Below are 21,431 nucleotides of genomic sequence, written 5' to 3' on the forward strand. Positions count from 1 at the left end.
GTGTTAGTTTGAGGTTTAGGCTTAGGCTGAGGGTTACATTTAGAGTTAGTGTTAGATCTAGGTTTAGGGTAGGGCTAGGGCTTTGGTAAGGGTGAGGTTTATGGTAATGAATATGGTTAGAACTAGGAATTTGGTAGGGTGAGGATTAGAGTTAGTCATAGTAGTAGTCTTAGGGTTAGATTCAGGGTTAGGGCTAAATTAGGGCTAGGGTTAGATCTAGGGTAAGGACTAGGGTTAGGGCTAAATTGGGGCTAGGATTAGGACTTGGGTTAGTGTTAGACATAGGGCTAGGATTAGGGCTAGAGATAGGGTTAGGGTTAGAGCTAAATTAGGGCTTAGGATTAGGGCTAGGGTTAGTGTTGGGGTCAGGCTACATTAGGGCTAGTATTAAGGCTAGGGTTAGTGTTAGGGTTAGACTAAGGGGTTGGGCTAGAGTTAAGGTTAGCATTGGTGTTAAGGTAAAGTTTACGGAAATGGGTGGGGTTATTGCTAGCTTTAGGTATAGGGTGAGCTTTACAATTAGGATTAGGTCTAGGGTTATGTTTCAGTTTAGGATTAAGTCTAAGTTTAAGGCTAGGTTAAGGTCTAGGGTTTCTGTTAGGGTTATGGCTAGGACCAGGTCTAGGGCTAATATCAGGTCTAGCGTTAATGTTAAAAATAGTTGTAGGGTTAGGTTATGATTAGGTCTATTGTAAGAGTTAGGTTTAGTTTAAAGGTCAGCTTTAGGGCTAGGGTTATTATTAGGGCCAGGAATAGTGTCAGAGTTAGCATTTGGTTTAGCTAAAGGTTTAGGGATAAGGCTTGAATTAGCATTAGGGTTAGGTTTAGGATTAGGGTTATGGATAAGGTTTAGTTTAGGTTTCAGTTAAGGTTCAGGGTAAAGGATGAGTTATGTTTAGCAATCGGGTTAGGGTTACAATTAGTGTTAGGGTTATGTTTAATGTAATAGAGAGGTGTAGAGCTAGGGTTAGGGCTAGGTTATGGTTTGGATCAACTCTAGGATTAGGGCTAGGTTTAGGAGTAGAATTAGGGTGTGATTTAGGGTAAGTTTTAGTGTTAGGGTAAGTGTTAAGTTTAGGTCTAGGGTTATAGTTAAGTTAGGGTAAGGGTTAGTGTTTGAACTAGAATTAGGGCTAGGGTGAGGGTTAGGTTTAGGTTTAGGTCTAGGTTTACATTTATGTTTAGATTTAGGTTTAGTGTTTAAGGATGGGGTTTTAATTATGGTTAGGTTTAGGGTAATGGATATATTTAGAGCTAAAGTTCAGACTAGGTTTAATGTTAGGATTACGGCTAGTGTTAGGGTTAGGGTTTAGGATAGAGCTAGGGTTATGTTTAGTGTAAAAGTTAGGGTTAGGTCTAAGGTGAGGCATAGTTCAGGGCTAGGTTTTGGGCTGGGGTTAGGCTAAGGGTTATGCTTAGAGCTAAGTTTAGGCGTAGGTTTAGGGCTAGGTTTTATGTTATGTTTAGGGCTAGGGTTAGGACTATAGTTAATGTAAGAGCTAGGGTTATGTTTAGGGCTAGTTTTAATGTTAGGGTTATGTCTAGTTCTAGTGTTATGTCTAGGTTGTGAGTTAGTGTCATGTTTAAAGCTAGGTTCAGTGTTAGAATTAGGGTCATTTTTGGGATAGGGTTAGGGTTAGCATTAGAGCCAGAATTAGGACTCGGTTTAGGTCTAGGTGTAAGGTAAGTGTTCGGTTTAGGTTAAGGGTTATTGTTAGTGCTAGTGCTAGGTTTTTGTTTAGGTCTAGGTCTAGAGTTATAACTATATTTAGGATTAACTTTGGGTCCAGGTCTAGTGTTAGGTTTACGTATAAGTATAGGGTTACAAGTAGGGCTAGTGTTAGGGTTTGGTGTAGGATTAGGGTCAGGTTTAGACCTAGGATTACTGTTAGGGTCATATGAGGGTCAGGGATAGCTTTAGAGGCAAAATGAGGGCTAGGGTTAAGACTAGTATTATGATTAGAGTTTAAGTTAGGCTAAGGATTAGAATTAAGATTGCGGTTAGCATTTGGGTTAGATCTTGGCTTAGTCTAAGGAATAGGGTTAGAGTTATGGTTAGAACTAGCTTAAGGTTAGGGTAAGGCCTAGTATTATAGTTAAAGCTAATGTTTGGGCTTGGATTAGGTGTAGAACTTGTGTTAGGGTTAGGGCTATGGTTAGGACAATGACTAATGTATGAACTAGGGTTATGATTAAGGCTAGTTTCAGGGTTAGGTTAAGGCTAGATATAGTGTTAAGAGTAATTGTAGGTTAGGGTGGTGTTTTGAGCTAGGATTAGTGTTAGGGTCAGTGTCAGGGTCAGGGTTAGTTTTAGAGTTAGTTTTAGGGTTATTTGTAGGGTTAGGGTTTGATTTAAGTGAAGGGTTAAGATTAGGGCTATGGCTTGGTTTTGGTTTACGGCTAGGGCTAGGGATAGGGCACATTTTAGGATTAGCATTATGGTTAGGGGTAGTGTTAGGGTTTGGTTTAGGCTTATTTTAAAGTTAAATTTAGAGTTAGGTTTAGATTTAGACTTAGGCTTAGATATAGAATTAGGAATAAGGCTAAGGATAGAACTAGGGCTAGGACTATGGCAAGAGTTTGAGTTAGTCTTATGGCTAGGTTTAGGGTTAGGTTAGGATTAAATAAAGGCTAGGATTAATACTAGGCTTTGTGTTAGGCCTAGGTTTAGGGTGAGGGTTAGGGTTAGATTTAGGGTTATGGTTAGTTTTGGGGTATAGGATGAGGTTATATGTAGGTTTACGGCTAGGATGAGGAATAGAACTAGGGTTAGGGCTCAGGTTATGGTTCAGGCTAGGATTAAGCCTAGGTTTAGTGCTAAGATTATGACTAGAGCTAATTTTAGGTCTAGTGTTATGGTTAAAAATAGTTTTAGGTTTAGGTTTATGGCTAAGTCTAGTGTAAGGTTTAGGTTTAGAGTTAGGTTCAGGGTTAGGTTCAGGTTAAGACCTAAGGGTACTCTTAGGGTCAGGGTCATAATTAGTGTTTTGGATAGGTTAAGGTTTAATGTTAGGGCTTGAATTAACATTAGAGTTAGGATTAGGGTAACGATAGTGTTAGATTTAGGTTTCAGGTTAGGTTTAGCATAATGGATAGGGTTAGGATTAGAGATACAGTTAGGTTTAGGCCCAGGTTTAGCATTAGAGATAGGGTTATGGTTAGGGTAATTCATAGGGTTAGAGATAGGGGTACAGCCAGGGTTATTGTTATGATTATTAATAGGGTTATGGTTAGGGTTAAATCTAGGGTTACAACTAGGGTTATAGTTACAATTAGTGATAGGGTTAGGGTTAGGAATAAATCTAGGGATAGTGCTCGGAATAAGGCTAGGTCTTGGGTTAATTTAAGGCTAGGTTTAGGGTAACGGCTAATGTAAATACCTGGGTTGTAATTAGAGCTAATTTTAGGGTTAGGGTTAGGTCTAGGTCTATTGTTATGTTTAGGCATAGGGTAAGGGTGATGCTTAGAGCTAGGGTTAGTGTTAAGGTCAGAGTCAGGGTCAGGGTTAGTTTTAGGGTTTGGCTTAGAACTCGAATTATGGATAGAGTTATGGCTAAGTGTAGGGATAGGGCTTAGTTTTTATTAAGGGTTAGGGTTAGGTCTATGGCTTGGTTTTGTTTTAGGGCTAGGGTTAGAGCTTGTTTTAGGATTAGCCTTAGAGTTAGGGCTAGTGTTAGGTTTAGGTTTAAGCTAAGGTTTATGTTTAGATTTAGAGATAGGGTTAGATCTAGTGTTGCTGCTGGGGCTATGAATAGGGCTAGTGTTAGACGTATGGTTTGTGCTAGGATTATGGTTCCAGTAAAGTATAGGGTTAGAACTAGTGTTAGGACTAAGGTGATAGTTAGAGTTAGTCTTTGGGCTAGGGTTAGGGTTAAGGTTAGGGATAGGGCTAAATTAGATCTAAGATTAGGGCTAGGGGTAGTGTTAGAGTTAGGCCTAGGGTTATGGTTAGGATTATAATTACGGCTATGTTTAGGGCTAGGATAAGGGCTAGGGTTTGTGTTAGGGTTAGGGCTAGTATCATGACTAGGGCTAATATCAGGCCTAGGTTTATGCTTAGGGATAGTTTTGGGGTTAGTTTTATGGCTAAGTCTAGTATAAGGGTTAGGTATAGGGTAAGAGTGAGGTTTAGAGCTAGGAGATTTATTAGGGTCAGTGTCAGTGTTAGGGTTAGGTTTAGGTTTGAGTTTAGGGTTAGGGCTCAAATTATCATTAGAGTTAGGGTTAGGGTAATGATTGCATTAGGTCTAGGGTTCAGGGTAGGTTTAGGGTAATTGATAAGTTTGGCGATAGTGATATGTTTTGGGTTATGCCTAGGGTTAACATTTGGGTAAGGATTATGTTCAGGTTAATGATACAATTAGACTTCAGTTTAGGGCAAGTGTTATGGTTCGAATTAGGTCTTGATTTAGGGTTAGGGTGAGGGTTAGAACTAGGGTTAGGTTAAGGTTATGTTTAGTGTAAGGGTTAGGTTCTGAGCTATGGTTAGTGCTAGGCTCAGTGTTAGGTTCAGGATTAGGTCTAGGGATAGGATTACAGTAGGTTTTGTTTTAGGGTTATGGTGAGGGTTAGACCTAAGATTAATGGTGAGGTCAGTAAAAGGGTCAGGGTTAGTGTTAGGGTTTTGGATAGGGTTAGATCTAGAATGAGGGCAAGGGTAAGGGCTATTAATAAGGTTAGTGTTTTGGTTAGCCTAAGGATTAGGGATAGGTGTAGGGTTACCCTTAGGTTTAAGGTTTTGCTTAAGTAAGGGATTGGTTTAGAGCTAGTTTATTGTTAGAGTTAGGGTTAAAACTAGGTTAAGGCCTCGGATTAGGCATAGGTTTTGTGTTAGGGTTAGGGCTAGGGTTAAGGCATTGGCTAATGTAAGAACTAGGGTTACCTTTAGGGTTAGTTTTAGTGTTAGGGTATGGGTTAGTTTTAGTGTTAGGGTTAGGTTTAAGGTTAGTGTGATATTTTTAGCTAGGGTTCATGTTAGAATAGGAATCAGGGTCAGGCTTAGTTTTAGGGTTAGGGTTAAAACTCGAATTAGGGCTAGGGTTTCTGTTAGGGTTCAGTTTAAGGTGAGGGCGGTGTTTAGAGCTAGGGTGAGTATTTGGATATGAGTCAGCATCAGGGATGGTTTTAGGGTTTGGGTTAGGACTCGATCTAGGGCTAGGGTTAGGTCTAGGTTAGAGTTTGGTTTAAGTTAAGGTTTAGAGTTAGGGCTAACACTATTTTTTGTTTTAGTCCTATGATTAGGGTTAGGGCTAGTGTTAGTGTTAGGCTTAGGTTTAGTGTTAGGGTTAAATTTGGAATTAGGGTTAGGCCTAGGGTGAATGCTAGAACTAAGGATATGGCAAGGGTTATGGCTAACCTAACCCTGAACCTAACTCTAAATCTAAACATTACACCAGACGTAGCCATAAACCAAAACTTAAAACTATTTTTTAACCATAACACTAGACCTGTAATTAGGTGTAGTCATAATCCTAGCACTAAACCTAGGCTTAATCCTAGCCTGAACCATAACCTGAGCCCTAACCCTAGTTCTATTCCTCATCCTAGCCGTAAACCTACATATAACCTCAACCTATACCCCAAAACTAACCATAACCCTAAATCTAACCCTAACCCTCACCCTAAACCTAGGCCTAACACAAAGCCTAGTATTAATCCTAGCCTTTATTTAATCCTAACCTAACCCTAAACCTAGCCATAAGACTAACTCAAACTCTTGCCATAGCCCTAGCCCTAGTTCTATCCTTAGCCTTATTCCTAATTCTATATCTAAGCCTAAGTCTAAATCTAAACCTAACTCTAAATTTAACTTTAAAATAAGCCTAAACCAAACCGTAACACTACCCCTAACCATAATGCTAATCCTAAAATGTGCCCTATCCCTAGCCCTAGCCATATACCAAAACCAAGCCCTAGCCCTAATCTTAACCCTTCACTTAAATCAAACCCTAACCCTACAACTAACCCTAAAACTAACTCTAAAACTAACCCTGACCCTGACACTGACCCTAACACTAATCCTAGCTCAAAACACCACCCTAACCTTAAATTAACCTTAACACTGTATCTAGCCTTAACCTAACCCTGAAACTATCCTTAATCATAACCCTAGTTCATACATTAGTCATTGTCCTAACAATTTCCCTAACCCTAACACAAGTTTTACACCTAATCCAAGCCCAAACAATAGCTTTAACCATAATACTAGGCCTATCCCTTATCTTAACCCTATCTCTAACCATAACTCTAACCCCATTCTAGCTCTAACCGTATACCAAACTCTAACGCTAACCCTGACCCTTATTCTGACCCTAACCCTAGGTCTAAAGCTGACCCTAACCCTAGACCAAACACTAACACTAGCCCTAGACCTAAAGCAAATCCTAAATCTAGCCTGAACTCTTCCCCTTGACCTAAACATAAACCTAGCCCTAGCCCTAACAATAACACTAACCTAACCCTAGACTTAACAATGTCCTAATTCTGGCTGTAACCCTAACACTAACTCTAACCCAAACACCGACTCTACCTTTAGACTAAACCTGTCTCTAAATCTGACCCTACCAAAAATCTAAACATAACACTAGACCTAGCCATAACCGTAATCCTACAACTAGCCCTCAACATATCCCTAGCTCTTACATTACCCATAGCCCTAACCCTAGCCCTAAACCTAACACAAAACCTACAGCTAATCCTAAGCCTAAATCAAGCCTTAAGCATAACCCTAATCTGAACCCTAGTCCTAACCCTAACCTAACTCTCGCGTTAGTCCGAATCCTAGCTCAAAGCCTAAACATTATTCTAAATATAAACCTACACCTATCCCTCAATCTAACCCTAACACTAGCCCTAATCCTAACCTTAACCCTAGCCTTAAACCTAGCTCTAAACCAACTGATTACTCTAAACCTAAAACTAAACTTATTGATAATTCTAGGCTTAATGCTAAACCTAAATCTAACTTGAAAACTAACCCTAGACCTAACCTTAAATATCACACTTGCCATATACCTAACCCTAGCTCATACCCTAACCCTAACTATAAACCTAAACATAACCATAGCCCTAACTCTAAGCCTAAACCTCAATTTAACATTAAACAAAGCCCTAAATCTACATCTAATTGTATAAATTACCCTAAACCTAACCCTATCCCTAATGATATCACTAGCCCTAATCCTAACCCTAACCCTATGAGTACTATAATCTTATCCCTAGAAGTAACCTAAACCTAACCCTCACCCTAAACCTAACCCTACCTCAAAACCTAAGCCTTTTGCTAAACATAAACCTAAGCCTAACCCTAGTTTTAACCCTATCCCTAACGCTAATTCAAGACGTATTCCTAAGCAGAAACCTAGCCCTAAACTTAGCTCTAATTCCATGCATTATACTAACCATAACCCTTACCCTAATGAGAATGCTAGGCCTAATCTTAACCCTATCACTAACCCTAACCCTATCAATTACCCTAAATCTAATGTAAACACTATACAAAACACTATCAGTACCTAAACCACACCCTAGTGCTAACTGCTAACTCAAGCCTTAACCATAAACCCTAACCTCAAGCAAACTCTAACAATGACCATGACCCTAATAAGTCTCCTAGCTCTAAAGCTGAATTTACATTAAACCTAACACTTACACTAGACCTAGCCATAACCCAGATCCTAAAACTATCCCCAACACTAACCTTAGACCTGACATTAGCCATAGCTCTAATCCTAGTCCTAAACCTAACACAAACCCCATCCCTTATCCTAGCCCTAAACCAATCATTAATCCTAACCCTAAACCTAACTTTAGGTCTAACCCCAAAATTAACCCTAGCCATAATCTTAGCCCTAATTTAGTCCTATTCCTAACCCTAGCCCTAACCCTAGCCCTAAGACTAAATCTAACTCCCACCATAGCCCAATCCCTGGTTTGAACCCTATTCCTTACCGGAACCCTAATCCAAGCCCTAACCCTAGCCCTATCATTAGCTCTAGCCCTAACCTAGATCTAATTTTAACTCTAAATCAAAACCTAATCCTAAGCCTAACCCTAACTCTAAATCTAACACTAGCCCTAAAATAAAACCAAGCCATAGCCCTAACCCTAACCCTTAAACTAAGCAAACCCTTAACCCTAACCCTAAACTAAGCACTAATTCTAGTTTTAAGCTGAAAACTAGAATTAACACTGACCCTGACTCTGACTACAATACTAACCCTAGTCTAAACATCACCCTAACCCTAAACCTAAACTAGACCTACCTCTAACCCTAACCCTAAATTTAACCCTAACTGTAACCTGGTACTTACATTAGCCTTATCCCTAACCCTAGCACTGTTAACCCCAAACCTAGCCCAAAACCAAGCCCTAACCCGAGTTTTAACCCTAAACCTAATCCTAAACCTAGCCCTAATCAAAATCATAACCCTATCCCTAACCCTATCTCTAACCCTATCCATTGCCTTAACCATAACCATAGGCCTAAACTTAACCCTGTCCCTAATCCTAAACATATGCATTATTCTAAACCAAACCTAAACCCTACATCTCACCCTTCAATTACATTAACACGAAAAATAAAGATAATTCAAGCCCTAACTTTAAACCTTAAACTATCTCAAATTTCTAACCCAGAACATGACTCTAATAATACACCTAGCTCTAAACCTGACCCTAACACTAAACCTAACACTTATACCACATGTAGCCATAAACCTAACTGTAAAATTATTTTTAAACATAACCCTAGATCTAATATTAGCCCCAGCCCTAATCCTATCCATAACACTAAAATAAACCATAGCCCTCATCCTAGCCCCAAACCTAGCCTTAATCATAACCCTAACCCTAATCATAGCCCTAACCCTAATTCTAACTCTCACCCTACCTCAAAACCTAGCTATAATGCCATTCCTTACCCTAAACTTAACCCTAACCCTAACCCTAACACTAGGCCTAATTTGAAAACTAACCCTAGCCCTAATTCTAGCCCTAATTTTACCCTATCCCTAAGACTAACTCTAACTCTCACACTAGCCCTATACTTACTTCTAACGCTTTCCATTACCGTAATCCTAACTCTAGCCCTAACCCTAGCCCTAACCTAGCAATAACCACTGCCTAATCTTTATTCCTATTCCTAAACCTAGATCTAACCCTAACTCTAAAGCTAACTCTAAGCCTAAGCCTAACATTAACACTAGCCCTGGCCCTAATGCTAATCATAAATATAGTACTAACCCTAACCCTTACAGTAAAACAAACCCGAGCAATACTGCTAGCCCTAAACCTTAACATAAACCAAACATTAACACTACACCTAGACCTAATCCTAGCCCTAATTAGAGTCCTAATCTTAACCTTGATACTAACCCTAACTCTGACTCACATCCTGACACTCACCCTAGCTCTAAACACCACCCTAACCCTAAAACAAACCCTTACAGTAACCCTAGCCTTAATTTGAGTCCTAACCCTAACCCTAAAAGTAAACCTGACCCTTACTATTAACCTAACACTAACACAGCTCTAAATTTCACCCTAACCTTAAACCTGATCCTATCACTAGAGGTTTAACCCCTAACCATCACCCAAAAACTAACCCTAAAACCATAGTTCTTCCATTAGTCATTGCTCTAAACTTAGCCATAATACTAACACAGAAACTAGCCCTAATCCGAGCCATGAATCTAGCTTTAACCCCAACCCTAGTCCTAATCCTAGCTCTAACCCTATCCCTTACCCTATGCCAAACCCTAAACCCAATGCTAATCCTAATAGTAATCCTAATCCTAATCCTTAACCGAACCCATAGGGTTAGGGTTTGGGTAAGGTTATGAATTAGGATTAGGATTAGGTTAGACCTAATCTTTAATCTAACCCATATACTAACCCTAGTCCTCATTCTAGCTCTACCACAAACCAAACCCTAATGCTAAGTCTAACCCTTATTCTGACCCTAACAGTAATCATAGGTCTAAACCTGAACCTAACCCTAAACTGATCACTAATACTAGCCTTGATGGTAAACTTATACCTAAACCAAACTCTAACACTAGCCCTAGACCTAAACCTAATCCTAATCTATCCGTAACTCTGTGCCTAGACCTAAAGAAAAACCTAGCCCTAGCCCTAATAATAACCCTTAGCCTAAAGCTGAAAACTAACCTTTCCCCTAATCTTAACCCTAGTCCTAATACTGCTTTCACATTAAACATAACCCATAACTGAACACTGACCCTGACACCAACACAAACCCTAGCTCTAAACATCACTCTAACACTAAACCTAAACCTAACCTAGGTCTAACATTAACCCTAAAACTAGCCCTATCATAGCTAAGTTCTTACATTTGCCATAGCCCTAACCTATTGCAAAACCTAGCCCTATCCCAAGCCCTACCCTAGCTTTAACCCTAAATAAACCTAATGCTAACCCTAGGACTTACCCTAACCCTATCCATTACCCTAAATCTAACCTGAGCTCTAAACCAAACCTGAACCCTAAACCTAACCTTATCCATTGCCCTAGCCCTAACTCAAACCTAATGCTAATTTGAGCCATAACCCTAAACCTCAACCTAACACAAACCCAAAACCTGACTCTGACTAGCTCTCAACTTGAACCTCACCATAAACCTAACTCTGAAACTAGACCTAGCCATAAATCTTACCCGAAAACTAGACCTAACCATAACCCTAGACTTGATTTAGCCCTAGCCCTAATTCTTGCCATAACCCTAACACAAAAGCTAGCCCTCATCCTAGCCCTAAACCTAGCCTTGATCCTAACCCTAACCAGAATTCTAGCACTATCCCTAATTTTATCACTCACCCTAGTTCTGAACCTTGCTATAACCCCAACCCTTCCCCCAAATCTAACCCTAACTCTAACTCTAGACTTAACCCTTAAACTAATCCTAGACCTGATCCTAAACCTAATTTAACCCTAATCCTACCACTACCACTAAGACTAACTCTAACTCTTGCCCTAACCGTATTCCTAGATCTAACCCTATCCCTTAACATAACCCTAACACTTGCCCTAACCTTAGCCCTAACATAGGCCCGAGCCCTAACCCTAGAACTAACCATAACTCTAAGTCCAACCATAACCTTAAGCCTAAACCTCACACTTATACTAGCTCTAACTGTAACACTAATCTTACAACTAGCCCTAATCTAGTTCAAGCCCTAAAACAAAACTGAGCCATAGCCCTAACCCTACCACTTAATCTAAACCAAAACCTAACCCTACACCCAGCCCTAAAATTAGCCCTAATTAAAGTCATAACATAACCCTAAAACTAACCTTGAGCCTGACTCTGACCTCAAACTCACCCTAGCTCTAACATCGCCCTAAAAGTATATGTAAACCTAAAACTAGTACTAGCCCTAACTGTAACCCTAAAAGTAGCCCTAATCATAACTCTAGTTCTTACATTAGCCATAGCCTTAACCTAACAGAAAATCTATCCCTAAACTGAGCCCTACACCTCATTTTAACGCTAACCTTAGCCCTAACCATTACCCTAAATCTAACCCTAATGATTAATCTGGCCATAAACCTAAACCTAACAATAGAATTAATCCTAACCATAATCCTAGCCCTAACTCTAGCTCTAACCCTATCCATTACCCTAAACATAACAGTAACCTTAATGATAACCCTAGACTTAAACTTAACCCTAATCCTAAACCTAGACCTGACACCAACCCTAACCATCAACTTAGTCCTAACCATAGCTCAAACCATAACACTTAACCTAAACCTAACCCTAACACTAACCCTAGACCTAAAACTAAACCTAACCCTAATACTAACTATAATCCTAGACCTAAACCTATCCATTACCCTAAACATAACCCTAACCCAAACATAGCTCTAAACATATCTCTAACCCCACCCATTACCATAACCCTAATTATAAACATCATGATCAAACTAGCCCTAACCCTAAACCTACTCTAACCCTAACTGTAAACTTAACCCTAGACCTAACCATAAACCTAACATTTGCCATAGTCCTAATCCTAGCACAAACTCTGCTGAGGGCCATTGCCAAATAGGTATGATGCATGGCATGACCCAGGTCATTTGCAGTGACATTGCATGTAAGGTGACCTTGCTCAAGGACCAGGGCAGATCTGGGTTTAGGGTGGATCAGGGTTTAGGGCGTTCCTGGTTTAGGACAATCCAGGTTTAGGGCTGTTCCAGGTTTAAAGTGTACCCTGCTGGGAATAGGGTGTATCCTGCTGCTTCAGGCGCACCTGCTCCTTGAGTTCTCCTGGGATTCAGAGAGTATTTGGGATTTCGCCCAGAACGTGAATGTGACCCAGAACATGAATTCCCCAAGAACGTGTTTGTAGAGTGCCGGTGTGAGTTCAGGAATAAAGAATTGCTGTTTGAATCTACAAGGCTGTAAGTGGCTCGTGATTTTGTGCCCAGCCAGACTGCAGCAAAACTCTAACAGTTAACGCTAAACCAAACACTAACCCTAGTCCTAAACCTAAATCTAACCCAATTCATTTAGGCCTAACCCCAAACCTTTCGTTAACATTAACCTTATCCTTACCTAAACCTAAAATGAACACTAAACCTAACACTATCAATTACTCTAATCCTAACTCTAAACCTAACCCTAATGCTAATTTGAGCCCTAAAAATGAACCAAAACCTAACCCAAAATCTGAGCAAGACCCTGACTCTAATAACACACGTAGGTCTAAACTTAACCTTACCCTAAACATAACCTTTAAATAAGACCTAGACATAAAACTAACCCTAACAGTATCCCCAAATGTAACCCTAGACCTGACATTCGCACTCTACCTTACTCTTGCCTTAAACCTAACACAAACCCGTGCCCTCATCCTAATCATAAACCTAGCCTTAATCCTAACCCGAACACTAACCCTATCCCAAACCCTAATTTCAACACTCGCCCTAGTTATGAACCTAGATATAACCACATCCTTTCCCCATCCCTAACCCTAACCCTAACACTACCACTAACACTAACCCTAGCCCTAACCCTAGGTCTAATCCTAACACTAACCATATCTCAAATCCTAGCCCTAATTTATTGCTAACTGTAACACTAACTCTATCCCTAGCCCTAAGACTAACACTAACTCTAGCCCTAGACCTATTTCTAGTACCATCCTTATCTATTCCCTAATTCTAACACTAGCCCTAACTTTAGTCCTAATCCTAGCCATAGCCCTAATCCTAACACAAAACCTAGCGCTAATCTGAGCCTCAAACCTAGCTTTAACCCGAACCCTAACCCTAACCCTAACACTAATCCAAACCCTAGCTCTAAACCTATTCCTTACCCTAAGCCAAACTCACACCCCAATGCTACCCTAGTTTTAACCTAATCCTTAGCTTACCCCAAACACTAACTATGTTACTAGTCCTAATCCTAGCCCTCATTCTATCTCTAAACTAAACCAAAGCCTAAGCCTAACCATTACCTTATTCTGACTGTATCACTAACCCTAGTACAAAGCCTGACCTAAACACTAAACCGAACCCTAACACTAGACCTACCAGTAAACCTATACCTAAACCTAACCATAACACTAGCACTAGACCCAAACTTAATCCTAAATATAGCCATAACTCTAGCCCTAGTCCTAAACAAAAACCTAGCCCTAGCCCTAATATAACCATTAACCTAATATGAAGACTAACCCTAGTGCTACACCTAACCCTAGTTCTAATTCTAGCCCTAACAATAAACCCAATGCTAACCCGAACGCTGATGCTTACCATAACACAAATCCTATCTCTAATCCATATCCTTTCTCAAAACTTAAACCTAACACTAGACATATCTATAACCCTAACCCAAAAGAACTAGCCATAAACATAACCATAGCTCTTAATTACCCATAGCCCTAACACTAGTCATACACCTCACACAAAACCTAGCCCTAATACAAGCCCTAATCCTAGAACTAAGCATAACCTTAACCCTAACCCTAGCACAAACACTAAACCTAATGCTTGCCCTAGCCCTAACCCTAACTCAAACTCTAACCCTTACTCTAAACATAACCCTAGCTCTAAACCTAACCCTAACTCTATCCCTAATCCTAAGTGTAACCATAGCCCAAATACTAGCTCTAATTTTATCCATTATCTTAAACAGAACCCTAAACCTAATGCTAACCCTAGCCCAAACCCTAACCCTAACCCTAACTGTAGCCCTAATCGTAGCCCTGATTCTAACCCTAACCCTTGTCCTAGCCCTAAAACCTTGCTCAACCCCTAACACTTACCCTAAACCGAACCCTATCACTAACCCTAGGAGTAACCCAAATCCTAGCCCTAATCCTAACCTTTACCTAAGCCCTAATCCAAATCATAACCCTAGCCCTAATCCTATCTCTAACCATATCCATTGCCTTAACCATAACCCTAGGCCTAAATTTAACCTATGACACGGTTTTGTTTGAGTGCTAGGTCTAGGGTTAGGGCTAGTTTTCCAATTAGCATTAGGGTTAGCGCTAGTGTTAGGGTGAGGTTTAGACTAAGAATTAGGGTATGATTGAGGTTAGAGTTAGGTCTAGGTATAGGGCTAGGGCGAAAGTAGAAATGGGGTTGCATTACCTTTAGGTTTAGGGTTTGTGTTATGGTGAGGGATAGATTTAGAACTAGGGTTAACGCTAGGGTGAGAGGTAGGGTTAGGTTTACAGTTAGGGTTAGGTTTAGGACTAAATTTGTGCAAGGATTAGAGCTAGGGTTAGTGTTAGGGCTAGGCCTCCGTTTAGGGTTAGGGATAGGGTTAGGATTAGTGTAAGGTATGATGTTATAGCTAGGTGTAGGGCAAGGTACAAAATAGGGTTAGGGCTAGGGTTAGGGTTAGAGTTAGTCTGAAGGCTAGGTTTAGGGCTAGGATTAGGTCCTGGTTTAGGGCTAGGATTAAGGTTCGGTTTTGTGTTAGGGTTAGGGTTAGAAGTAGTGCTATGGCTAATGTCAGGTCTAGGTTTATGGTTAGGTTTAGTTTTAGGGCTCGGTTGATGTCTAGTTCTAGTGTAAGGTTTAGGTTGAGGGTTAGGGTCAGGTATAGAGACAGGGTTATTATTAGGGTCACTGTCATGATTAAGGTTTGAGAAAGGTTAAGGTTTAGGATCAGGGCTTTCATTAGCGTTAGGGTTATTATTAAGGTTAGGGTAATGTTTATGGTTAGGTTTAATTTCAGGTTAGGTTTAGGGTAATGGACAAAGTTAGGGTTTGAGATAGGATTAGGGTTATCCTAGAATTAGCATTAGGGTTAGGGTTATGGTTAGGGTATGGATAGGGATCGAGCTAGGGTTAGGGCTAGGATTATGGTTAGGATTAAGGCTAGGGTTAAGTTTAGGGTTAGGGCAAGTTTTAGTGTTAGGTTTAGGTTTATGGTAATGGTTAGGGCTCTGGTTAGGGTTAGGATTAAAACAGGTGTAGGTCTCAGATTAGTGCTAGGTTTTGGGTTAGGTTAGGTCTAGGATTAGGGCTACAACTAATGTAAGAACTAGGGTTGTGATTAGGGCTCCTTTTAGGGTTAGGGTAGGGGTAAGAGTAGTTTTAGGGTTAGGTATAATTTTAGGGTGATCTGAGAGCTATAGTTAGTGTTAGGGTCAGAATTAGGGTCAAGGTTAGGTTTTGGTTTAAGTTAAGGGTTAGAGTTAGGGCTATAGCTCAATTTTTTTAAGGCTAGGAATAGGTTAGAGCTAGTTTTAGGATTAGAGTTAGTTTTAGGGCTAGATTTAGTGTGAGGTTTAGGTTTACAGTTGGGGTTAGTTATAGAGTTATGGTTAGATCTGGGGTTAGTGTTAGGGCTAGGTTTAGGGCTAAGGGTAGAGCAAGTGTTGGGGTTATGCTAAGGGATAGGGTTAGAACTAGGAATAGGGCTAGGGTGATAGTTAGAGTTAGTATTAGTGCTAGAGTTAGGATTAGGGTTAGGGCTAAATTAGGGCTAGGATCAGGTCTAGGATTAGTGTAAGGATTTAATCTAGGGTTAGAATTAGGGTTAGATTTAGGGGAAGGGTTGAGGTTATATCTAGGTTCAGATATAGGGTGAAGGATAAAATTAGGGATAGGGCTAGAGTTAGGGTTCGGGTTAGGATCAAGACTAGGTTTAGGGCTAGAATGAGGGCTAGCATTTGTGTTAGGTTTATGGCAAGAATTAGGGCTAGGGATAATATCAGGTCTACAGTTACAGTTAGGGATAGGTTTAGGGTAAGGTTTATGGCTGGGTCTATATTCAGAGTTAGGTTTAGTGTAAGATTCAGGTTTAGATCTAGGGGTATTATAATGGTCAGGTCAGGTTTTGGGTTTGGATTAGGTTGAGGTTTAGGGTTAGCATTCAAATTAGCATTAGGGTTAGAGTTAGGGTTAGTGTAAGGGATAGGGTTAGGTTTTGTCTTCAGGTTAGGTTTAGGGTTCATGTTAGTTTTAGGTTAATGGATAGGGTTAGGGTTAGGCCTAGGGTTAGCATTAGGTTTATGGTTATTTTTTTGGTAATTGATCGATTTAGAGCTATGGTTAGGGCTAGGATTATGTTTAGGATTAGGGCTAGAGTTAGGGTTATGGTTATGGTTAAGGCTAGGGTTTGGGTTAGGGTTAAGATTAGGATATGGTTTAGGGTTTAAGCTAGGGTTAGTGCTAAGGCTAGAGTTAGGTTTAGGTTTAGGTCAAGGGTTAGGGTTAATATTAGGGTTAGGGCTAGGGTTAGGGTTAGTATTAGGCTTAGTGTTTTCCTACCGTTAGGTTAAGGGTAAGGCTCATGGATTTAGTAAGTGTTAGGGCTAGGTTGAGGGTTCAGGTTAGAATCAGAGCTAGGGATAAAGGTAGATTTAAGGTTATTAGAGCCAGGGTTAGCATAAGGTTTAGGGTTATGATTAGGGTAATGCATAGAGTTAGAACTAGGGTTTGGGCTATGGTTGTGGTTAGGATTAGGGCTAGGATTAGGGTTAGGGTTTGGGCTAGGGTTTGTTTACCATAAGGATTAGGGTTTGAGATAGAGTTAGAGCAAGGGCTAAGTTTTGGGTTAGGTTCAGAATTAGGTCTAGGGATAAGATTACGGTAGGTTTAGGTTTAGGGTTAGGGTTAGCTCTACGTTTATCATTAGGGTTAGGATAAGGGTTAGGGTAATGGATATGTTATATGTAAGTTTAGGTTTAGGTTTAGGTTAGATTTTGTTTTAGGGTTAAGGTTAAGGCATGGGTAGGTTTACGTTTCTACTACAGGATAGGGTTTGAGCTAGAGTTAGGGCTATGGAAAGTGTTAGGTTTAGTGTTAGGTCTAGGGTTATTTTTCCGGTTAGGGTTAGGGTTACGGTTAGGGTTATGGCTAGGGTTATCAATAGGGTTAGGGTTAGGGTTAGGGTAATGTTTATGTTCAGAGCTAGGTTTAGGGATAGGGTTAAGTTTAGGGTTAGGGATAGGGTTAGTGTTAGAGTTAGAGATAAGTCTAAGTTTATATTTACGGCAAGAGTTAGGCATTGAGTAAATTTAGGACTAAGGCTACAGTTAGGGTTAGGATTACGGCTAGGGTTAGGATGAGTGTTACACCTATGGCTAGGTTTAGGCCTAGGATTCACTCTAGGTTTTGTGTTAGGTTAAGGTGTAGGGTTAGGGCTATGGTAATGTAAGAGCTAGGATTATGATTAGGGCTACTTGTAGTGTGAGGGTTATGCCAAGGTCTAGTGTTAGGTTTAGATTTTCAGTTAGGGCCAGGTTAGAGTTACCTTATTGTTAAATGCAGGGTCCATGTTCAGGTTAGTGTTAGGGTTAAGGTTAAATCCAGAATTAGGACTAGGTTTATGTCTGGGGGTAGGGTTAGACTTTGCATTAGGTTAAGGCTTATTTTTAGGGCTCGAATTAGGTTTTTGTTTAGGTCTAGGGCTAGAGTTAAGGCTACATTTAGGATTAGGATTAGGTCTAGGACTTGTGGTAGAGTCAGGTTTAGTATAAGTTTACTGGTAAGGCCAGTGTTAAGGTTTGGTCTAGGGTTAGAATCATATTTATACCTAGGGTTAGTGTTATGGTCAGAATAAGGGTCAGGGTTAGCGTTAGGGTTTGGGATAGGTTATAGCTCAAATGAGGGCTAGGTTTTGGACTACTAATAGGTTTACGGTTTTGATTATCCTAAGGATTAGGGATAGTTCTAGGGTTACCATTATTATTATTATTATTATTATTATTATTATTATTATTATTATTATTAGGGTTTTGCTTAGGTTTAGGGATAGAGTTAGAGCTAGTGTTAGGGGTAGGGTTAGGATTAGGGTTAGTGTTAAAGCTAGGTTTACGGCTCAGATTATGGCTAGATTTGTGTTAGCATTTGGGCTAGGGTTAGGGCAATGAATAATGTAAGAATCAGGTTTACAATTTAGTTAGATTTAGGGTTAGTGTTTACGATCAGTGTTATGGTTAGGTTTAAGGTTAGGATGAATTTTGAGCTAGGGTTATTGTTAGGTAGGAGTCAGGGACAGGGTTAGTTTTAGGATTAGGACTCAAATTAGGGCTAGGATTACTGTTAGGGTTTGGTTTAAGGTAAGAGTTGTGTTTTAGAGCTAGGGTGAATGTTGAGGTATATGTCAGGGTCTGGGTTAGTTTTAAGATTAGGGTTAGGACTCGAATTAGGGCTAGGATTTGTTCTAGGTGTAATTTAGGGTTTGCTGTAAGTTAAGGTTTAGGGTTATATCTATTGCTCGGTTTTGTTGAGTTCCATGGTTAGGGTTAGCACTAGTTTTATGATGAGTATCAGGGTTAGGTCTACTGTTAGTGTTAGGCTTAGGCTTATGGTTACAGTTATATTTAGACTTAGGCTTAGATCTAGGGTTAGGCTAGGACTACAGATAGGAAAAGGGTTAGGGCTAAGGTCAGGGCTAGGTTTAGAGTTACGGTAAGGGATAGGGTTAGAACTAGGAATAGGGCTATTGTGAGAGTTAGAGTTTGTCTTAGGGCTAGGATTAGGGTTAGTATTTGGATAAGGGTTAAGTTAAGGCCAGGATTAGGGCTAGAGTTAGTGTTCAGTTTAGGCCTAGCGATAGGGTTATGGTTAGGTTTATGTTTAGGATTAGGATGACATTATAGCTAGGTTTAGAGCTAGGGTTAAGGCTAGAATAGGGATAGGGATAGGTGTAGAGTTATGGTTATTATTAAGGCTAGGATAAGGGCTAGGATGATGGCTAGTGGGTTTTTTTTTTTTTTTTTTTGTTGTTGTTGTTTTAGGGCTAGGATTAGGGATAGGGCTAATATAAGGTCTAGGGTTATGGTTAAAGATAATTTTAGGGTTAAGTTTAGGTCTACATCTAGTGTAAGGGTTAGGCATAGGGTAAGGGTCAGGTTTAGAGCTAGGGGAAATTTTAAGGTTAGGGTCAAGGTTAAGGTTTGTTTAAGTTAGGATTTCGGTTTAGGGATCAAATTAGCATTAGGGTTAGAGTTAGGGTAATGATAGGGTTTAGTTTAGGGTTCTGTTTAGGTTTAGGGTAACTGATAGGGTTAGCATTAGCAATAGGGTTAGGGTTAGGATTAGAATTAGCATTAGCATTAGGATAAGAGTTATGGTTATGGTAGTGTGTCAAAGTAGAGCTTAGGTTAGAACTAGGGTTAATGTTAGGAATAGGTCTTGAGTCATGGTTAGGATTAGGTTTAGAACCAGGGTTAGGTTTAGGGTAATGTTCAGTGTAAGGGTTTGTTTTTGAGCTAGAATTAAGGCTAGGGAGAGGTTTAGTTTTAGGGTTAGATCTAGGATAGGATTATGGTCTAGTTAGTGTTAGGGTTAGGGTTAGGGCTAGGGTTATCATTAAGGTTAGGTTTAGGGTTAGGGTAATGGATAGGGTTAGATATAGGGTTAGGGTTAGGGTTAGATTTTGGTTTAGGGTTAGGATTAGGGCTATGTTTATGTTTAGGTTTGTGGTTAGGTTTAGGGTTTGAGTTAGGGTTAGGGCTATGCTGTTAATTTATGATTGTGTCTAGGGTCAATTTTCCAGTGGTTTATCCTAAAACTAGACCTAGTCCTAACCCTAATCCTATAACTAGCCAAAATCGTAACCCTAGTCCATACATTGGCTGTAACTTTAACCCTAGCTCTAACTCTATCCTAAACCTAGCTCTAAACTGAGAGCTAATCTTAGCTTTAATTCTTACACTAACTCTAACACTAGCCCTAACCCTAACCCTAAAAATAGCCCTAACCCTAGCTCTAACCCTATCGCTTACCTTAAATTAACCCTAACCTAATGCTAACTCTAGTCTTAATCTTAATCCTTAATTTAACTCAAACCCTAAACCTATTAGTAGTCCTAACCTTAGCCCTCATTCTAGCTGTAACCATAACCCAAACCAGACACTTATTCTGACCCTAACAGTAACCATAGGTCCAAACCTGACCTAACCTTAAAGCGAACCCTAACACTAGCACTAGAAATAAACCTATACGTGAACCTAACCCTAACACTAGCCCTAACCCTAACCTTCACCCTACTACAAATCCTATCCCTTATCCTAAGCCAAACCCTAAACTTAATGCTAACCCTAGTCCTAACCCTAATCCTTAGCTTAACACAAATCCTAACTTTATTACTAATCCTAATCCTAGACATCATTCTAGTTATAACCATTACCATAACACTAACCCTAACCCTGATCCTAACCCTAAACCAAACTCTCACATTAGCCCTACCCGTAAACCTATACAACACTAGGCCCTAGACATAAACTTAAACACAAATCTAGCCATCTCTCACCAACGACCGAAACAAAAACCTAGCCCTGGCCCTAATGATAACCCTTAACCTATCCCAAACACTAACCCTACATCTAGACCTAACCAATCCTAATTTAAGCTCTATCCCTAACCCTATTCCTAATCCAAATACAGACCCTGACACTAACACCAACTTAGCTTTAAAACTGATCATAACCAAAACAGAAATCTAACACTAGACATAGCCATACCCCTAATCATAACACTAGATCTTATATACCCATAGCCCTAACCCTAGATCTAAACCTAACCAAAATATAGCCCTAATCCTAGGCCTAAACCTAGCTCTAAGCATAACCCTAACACTAATCGGATCCCTCACACTAATGCTAACCCTCCACTTAGACCTAAACCTAGCTTAAACCCTAACCCTAACTCTAAACATAAACCTAGCCCCATCCCTAAACCTAACGCTAACCCTAGCCCTAATCATAATGTTAATACTAGCCCTAATACTATCTCTATAATTATCCATTACAATAAACCTAATCCTAATCCTAATGATAACCCTAGCTCTAACTCTCACTGTAAACCTAATCCTAGACCTAACCCTAAACCTAACCCTCATCTTAGCCCTAACCCTAGATCAAATCTTAAACTATACTCTAATTAACCATAGCCCAAACCCTAACACTAACCAGAAACCTATAACTACCCCTAATCCT

Source organism: Marmota flaviventris, chromosome 11 (genome assembly GCF_047511675.1).
Source record: "Marmota flaviventris isolate mMarFla1 chromosome 11, mMarFla1.hap1, whole genome shotgun sequence".
Classification (NCBI taxonomy): Eukaryota; Metazoa; Chordata; class Mammalia; order Rodentia; family Sciuridae; genus Marmota; species Marmota flaviventris.